This window comes from Staurois parvus, unplaced genomic scaffold (genome assembly GCF_062004578.1).
Source record: "Staurois parvus isolate SC_StPar_1 unplaced genomic scaffold, SC_StPar_1.0 ptg000022l, whole genome shotgun sequence".
Taxonomy (NCBI): domain Eukaryota; kingdom Metazoa; phylum Chordata; class Amphibia; order Anura; family Ranidae; genus Staurois; species Staurois parvus.
This window is the reverse complement of record NW_028317818.1, coordinates 1,569,745-1,577,286: the sequence shown is the minus strand read 5'-3', so window position 1 is coordinate 1,577,286 and position 7,542 is coordinate 1,569,745. Positions and strand designations below refer to the sequence as shown.

The 7,542-nt window shown below is 39.1% G+C and overlaps 1 protein-coding gene across 1 annotated transcript in view; it reads right to left on the bottom strand.

The window, feature by feature from the left end:
* Nucleotides 1-218: 218 nt before the first annotated feature.
* LOC149472142 (forkhead box protein K1-like) overlaps nt 219-7,542 on the bottom strand; it is a 165,156-nt gene continuing 157,832 nt past the window's right edge. Inside the window, exon 10 of the mRNA XM_089691603.1 lies at nt 219-7,252. The gene's annotated coding sequence lies outside the window, so the exon portion shown is untranslated. The remainder of the gene's footprint in view (nt 7,253-7,542) is intronic.

Sequence of the window (7,542 nt, the reverse complement as noted above, 5' to 3'; positions counted from 1 at the left end):
GTGAGGAGAGCTGATTGGAGGAATCATCCTCCTACATCCAGAACACAGCAACAGAGCAGAGGCTGTCAATCACAGGCTGTGTGCTGGAGTTCCTTCCCGTTGCCTTTTTTCTCTTGGTGTCCAGAAAAATTATCAGAAGTGTAACGGATAGCAGAGGAATGAAGCAGCACACAGAAATGACACTTCGGGATTAGTAATTGAGACAACTACACACAATAGAGGGATATGCTTTTTTCGTATTTTATGTCTGACGTTTACAACCACTTTAATGTATAAGGCACAAAGCCATCTAGAAACTGCAGTTATACAAAGCATCCTCTGAGAAAGTCTAAACACCGCAAGCTACTGTAAACAGAAATTTGGTTGTTTAGTGTTGGTAACTACATGTTACCAACAAGACAAGGCATATGCAGCAATGACACATTCACATGATTTCCCACGATGGGTAATTCCTATGAGAAAAGAAACACAAAAACATTTTTACAAAATTTTATTACAAATTAAGGGGTTTTCCCTTGAGAAATCTGCATCTTCTTTAATTTCAACATTTGTCTGACATTTTTTACTTTAAAAATAGGGGTAGAAAAGGGGGTAAAAAAGACCCCATGCTTGCTATTTTCATCTCTTCCGACTCTGGGAGGACTCAAGTGGAGACAGCTCTTCAATATAGTAAAGCTGGCCATAAACTATGCAAATTTTGTTCAGTTCCTGATAAACTGATCAAAGAAGCCAGATTAAAAATTCCCGCCAAACAGCAGCTACACCCACCACTGGTAACTGTCGGAAAATATTGGCTGCAGTGGAGCAATCATTCAATGGCGCTTTATGGAGTATATTTGTTTTACATAGAATGGAGAGGAGTTAAAACACCTGTCATTATTTGGGACATTCAGTCTCTCTATTTGTTCGGTTGACCATTATCACCAAAAGTGAAAAAAAATCCTAACTTTTGGGTTGAGAACAATTCTGGTGACAACCAGGGATTCATTCACGTTGGCAGGCTTTCTTCTCACTTTTTTTTTGGATATGGTACAGGATGTTAAGAAAAATCTCCCCAATGGAACAGAGATGGTAAAAAAACAGACAAGGAATTACGGCTCTCCCTCACTCCCACAAAAGAGACTGACATTTATCAGACATCATGCCTATTTAGAGTAAGGCAAGCCATACAGGATTCCATTTTCTTTCCTTCCACCACAGGTGGAAGAAAAGACAATCACCTGATTCCCCCATCAAGCACAGTTAGTGTTGATGGGGGGAATTCCTACCGCAGCAATATTGTGTTCTGCCAGTGGTAAGCATTTCTGACTAGCAGAACACAATGATTACTGATAGCGGCTATAGCTTCCGGCAGTAATCGCATGTAAAAATTTGACAGGCTGGTTATACCCAGGTTGATTGACAGATTAGCTTGGGTACAACGAGCCTGCCTATAGCTGGATTTAATCTCAGCCAGTCCCATGCATCTATGGCCAGCTTTATACCATCAGCTTTACCTAAATATGAACAGTAGAAGATACTAAAGCAGCTGCTGTATCGTATGTTTGAAGTTCAGATTACCCTGCACAGATATTTGTCTAAGCCCCCCTGCCATACTCCTTACTGCTCCTGTATAGGTGGATAATACAAAGTACATGATCACCTAATACAATAAAAAAAACACAAAGTCAATTCTAATCACTAAGGAACATTACAACAATTGACAGCACAAACTGTTAGCTGCAGTTCCTTAGTAATATTCCGTGTGTAGTGGGGCTGTGCTCTGCAGTAACGTTTTAGATGAAACTGACTCTAGAAGTTATGTGCACCATTTAGGACACAGGTGCTGTAACTGACACTCCCTGAAGCTCAGGGGGCATGTCTAAGACAGTCAATAAGGCAGACACAGGTTGAAGGAAAGAACATTGCTGTACTCCTCCATCTACACAGTGAGTGGGAGGATCTCTTCTGCAGCACTATTGTGTTCTGCCAGCATACAATGATCACTGCTGGCAACTATTGCAATCCATACTGGGATGGGACGAAAAAACACCAACAGGCTAGTTGTACTGATGTTGATCGATGGATCAACTTCAATACAACCAGCCTGCCCATAGATGGATCCTGCTGAACCAAATTTCGATCCATCTAGAACCAGCTTAAGTCTCATGGGAGAAAGAGCATCTTGCAGACAGGACATGTGCTGCTGCAATGCTATTGAAATGAAAATTTGCACGTGCAGAATAGGGAGGGAAAGGGGAGAAAATTACAGAGCAACTTTGTTTTTTTTTTTACCAAGCACCAAAGGCAGAAGTAGATGGGATAGGCAGGTGTGGCTTTTCTTCAAGCTTTAAACCATCAATTTGTTTCTGAATAGTACCATATATAGGTACTATAGCCCAGAAGTCCTGTGATGTAACATCATCGTTTGCTGGGCCCAATGAACATTTGGGTTTATAATACATGAAAGGCATGCATGCATCACATGAAGCAGCTGGACAGGTACAGCAAGTGTACACAAAGTCCAGGGTCCAGGAAGTGTGAGAAAGTGATGGCCAGAAGTTAAACAGTCACACCCCATAGACAATCTTTTTATAAAGTAAATTGGTGCTTTTATCTCAAAAATTCCTCACATTTTCATAGCAGACATTAAATTAGTCCCTTTGTTTCTAAGCAGCATGGTTGAGCAGAAAGGAGATGGACTTGTGATTGACAATCCTGCTCTCTGTGAGCATGTGCCGCTCTGAAGACCAGTGCTGCCATTCATAAAAACAAAACAGTAAAAAAAAAAAAAACCCACAACACAGGCTGCAGTGCTTTGTGTCTATCAGTGGCTGTTTTTACATATACACACACCTCAGTCAATGGATGGCACAGCGCCATGTGATATTTTAGTTTTAAGAATGAGCAATCAGTGATGTTGGACAACACCAGCCCGACATTGTAGATCACTCATTCATAAGTGAAACAAGTGCTGTGTGATCCAGTGGCAGGCTCTGTATGTGTAAAAGCAGCCACTAATAGACACACAGCACTGTAGTGCTGAGTAAGTGGTCACTATAATGAATGAACAATCAGTGGCTGCTTGTCCATTCATATTAGTTAAACATCATTCAGAGCTGCAGCACTGTGTAATGTATCTGCGGCTAGTTGTACACATACTTTACACAGAACCAAAGCTCTTAGTGATCATTTACTATTATGGCAGATCACTCAGCTTACAATGGGGTGGGGCTGTGTACTGGCTGTACCTTCCTCATCAGAAGGCCCATAAGGCTATATTCACATCAGCGAATTGTATTGGCAGGAAATTTGTGCTGTGGCTAGGTGTGGCCGCTGGTCCTGTTCACTATAATGAGAGCTCACTGGTGGCTGCAGGTATTTTGATCTGTTCGCACAGCCAATGATTACCAGCGGTGATCGCTGCTGGACACACACAAAGTGCGTCCAGCAGCGATCATCATGGATAATTGCAGAGAACCATGAATAGCTGTGGCCACCAGCAATCTATCATTTTAGAGAAGGGGGTTTGTGGCCACACCTAGATGGTCAGAGTCACAGAAGGAATCAGAAAATTCCTGGCGCCACAATTCATACCGTCCTAGACTGCCGGTGTAAATGCGGCCTAATTTGGGCTTCAAAAGTGGGTGGGGCTACAGCCAGCATGAAGAGGTGTTTAGGGGATTAAACGCCATCAATCAGAACAGGACCAAGGTTTAAATACAGTTGGTCCCCAGCGAGTTAAATCAAATTTTAAAGATTAACAATATTTACCTTTTAAAGGAAGAAAAATAACAGACTTACTGGTAGAATTAACAGGTAGAACAACTATGTTACAGGAGGGCTGAGAAAAACAAAGTGTTAAAGCTATTGACGGACTGCATCATATGTCATTTTTTATTTTGCCCATAGTTTCACTCTAAGAATGTTGCACACACTGGCTTTTATCAAATCTTTATAACAGATAAAACAAAATGCTCCTTATGCAATTGAGGACAAAATGTGTTAAAACAATCCTAATGACTACCAGTCTTGCTCTGGGTCTCCTCTTCCTTAAAACAAAACACACACACAAGATCAATGGTTATAAATAGTTGGGCAAGTCCTCGCGTCTTCAAATCTATTTAAATAATTTTTCCATTAGGTTATGGTCTGGTGTATAGATCCTTTAACTGCTATTCTGCACCACCATATTGGATGTGATTTTAGCAGCCCCAGAGCTGTCCCTTTATAGTATTCCCCTTTCCTCCTCCCCCAGAAACTACATAAAAAGTTATGTAGAGAGGTGAGCGGAAGGGGTAGAGAAGCTGCTAGCATGCAAAATGAGACATTCCCAGAAGAGAAGATGGCCTTGACATGCAAGGGCAGAGAAGACTGTACTGGATAATAGCCTATTTTTCTAGGAAGTTTCAAAAGCATATTATAAAAGGGAATACAAAATATGGATTACAAAAACATTGCAAGTAAGCATTTAAAATACTTGATTTTTGGTTTAACCTGCAATTTCAAAAGTTGGTGATAGAGTGTTTCATTATGAGGTTTCCATTTCCAGAATTACTGAATCTCAGAAAAGACTGACGGTAAGAAGTTAACTGCATGATTCAAGGGCATTTCCACAGTACAATCCCCACACATAAAATAATTACATTCATTTATTAGTTTAAATAAACGATCCTGTAATATATTTCATCCTAAATAAAGTAATTAAGAACATGGGAAACAGACTATGAGAACCCCACAAATTAGCTACTACAGTGATACTAGGAATAAACAATTCTGGGACTGGAAGACCCACATTAGAAATGGAGAAGGGTTTCACTTGTCCTTCGTTGTCTTCTAATGGTAACAGGATGTTGAAAATGACCTTTTACCAACTTCTCAGATGCAAATATACCAAAATCATGATGCATCTGGTGCTCCCAGCCATGGGAACACCAGCTTGTACTATCTGGCAGAGCCGGACCCACATTTAAAGCAAGACTCCACTTTTGTTGAAAAAAAAAGCAATCCTCTCTGGGTAATCTATGTATATTGCAAGGATTTTAACAATCACCTAAAACAAATTTTGATGCAAATGTATACCCTTTTTTTCACCATTTCCTTTCCAAACCTATTGCTAAATAAGAGGGTATGTATTCATTATACCACCGAAGCAAATCTCATTGTTTAATAAAGAAAGCTGTATCCCTTCAGTAGACAAGACTTAAGGAGTATATAAATTCCTATTGCAGGGGATAGCTAGCAGAAATTAATCACATTCAATGGACTTTTTCTGTAATGTTGAAGATGTTTTATAGTTTATCAAAGTCACTTCTTCAGCTCCAATAAGCGTCAGAAAGATACCCCAGAATTTATATCCACACCTCAATCCAATCACCATAAAATGTGTAGCTGTTAATTTTCTGGCAACAGAATGGGAGGATTGAAAGCCATGGAACCACCCTATTCTAGCTACATAATCCCAGTAAGTCAGTAAGCCTGCATCGATGGTCCTCGATTTACATGGCTAAAGATGATGATTGTTGTCAAATCAGAGATGTAAAAATAGCATTATATGTGGAAGACAGATGGCGTTTGCCTATTGAGGCATTGTTTTTCCATTTTGAAGTAGCTTGCCTTTATCACACCTCTTGCAAACCCGTTGTCTTCTATATTCAGAATATGCACCGCATTGTCCTCAAAGAATGTCCCTTTCCTTAGGTGTACAAAACAGCTTAGCCTGTAGAATTTGCCCACCTATGTTGGGCCATTCATTTGTAGAGAGGTTGTTTAGAATCCCCAATGCAGATGTCTGTATTCCTCAATACACTGCACTGTATATACCAAGTTACTTTGCTCAAGTTTGGGTGATCTGTTTTTTGGATGTTCAAGCTTCTACCTTTGTGTAATGTGGGGGATTAAAGGACACAAGGGTGCAATGTTTCTTGAAGATCCTTCTAAGTTTTTTTCAGCACTTCAACTAGATGTGGGATGACTAAATTACTCAGTGTTTTCTGGTTCTCCCCCACTTGACAGTCCTGTGTTTTTGCTTGAACTTGTAGATGTTTTACTGAAGCCCCAATCTGAGTAGCCACAAACTTTCAAAGCACTCCTGAGATGTCTGTTTCTTGTCCTTAGATTCTCTGCTATTACCATATATGTCCAGTGTTGCAGGGGATGCCTAAAATGTTACTTTTATCTTCTGATTCAATCACACAAAGCAAAAAGTGACATCACGGGGGCATTTCAAACACCAACAGTATAATGCAATGATCCTTATTTTGTAACTATTAATTACAGAGGCTGCAAATTGAACTGGCAAGGTAATATTTAAATAGCTTGAGTAGAAATGTTTAGGCAATATTACTTTTTTAACAATAGTGGAGTTTTACTTTAAAGTCAATAGACTGAGGTTGTAGATTGTTTGAAGTTTGGTTAACTGCAAAATCAAGCTTGATCTACTGTAGTAAATTGCAAACCCAGTGGATTGGTTTGCTCATCTTTAGTATGGTACATAACACTTAACAATGCAAGTGATATGAATGCATTCTAAATGTCTACTAAAGTAAATCAACATCTTTTTTCACCCATTTTACAATCATTGAAGATTTTGCATGCACCAATTCTGGCTTTCAGGAATTGTGAAAGTAAAACACAAGCATTTTGTAAATAAGTTCATTTTTGCTTATTCTGTTTTGGCAATTTAAAATAGCTGATAATAATGGATCCATTGAAGGCTTCACAAAAGTCTAGTAAGCTTTACAAGTGAAACAATCTACTGGATGAGATATGGCCAACAAATTCCAAGTTTCACAAAGATCAATTGAAAACACTGTGTATAGCAGGGCACTGTTTAACAGGCTGAAATGATCAGGTAGGCCTAGTAGAGTTTATCATGTGTATGTCTCTTTTATGATATACAAAACAGGACTAGCAAGCAGTATATGACAACTGTACATAGAACTACCTACTAGCTTGTACATCTCACTGTCAGAACTTTTTTCCCAAAGAGCACACCCATAAGACTGCTTTTGCTCTGTACAACACACTCCTGTTAAACAGAGTGATTCTACATGCAGTTTTCTGTTGAACTCTTAACAACTTCTATGTGCGAAAAATTCTTGCATTATACGTGGACGTGCCTTGCAAAAGTTGCACCATTTTTTAGCATATTTGAAAATGCAGCACTTTTGCTATAGATCATCTTCATGTAGTAGTTGGCGATACAATCTTTACATATCCATCAGGATAATGGTACTTCATTACTTAGTAGTCAGCTTCTGTGGTTCACAACCTGTGAAAAGAAGACATTTCAATAATTACAGAAACAACAATAACAATTATTTGAAAGTGCTATTGCTTATGGATTTAGAAAAATCTTATAAGAATCTGCCAGGTCATAATTTTGAGTACTCAACGATGTTTTGGGTTTTTTTTTGCCATTCACATCTATGCAGGTGCTGTTTAACATATATAGAGTTGGTCAACTCCTTTCCTATAGGCCAAACACCTCAAAACAATAAAAAAAAAAAAAAAAAAAAAACATACCCAACTTATTTTTTGGCACAGCAGTGCACTGCAACA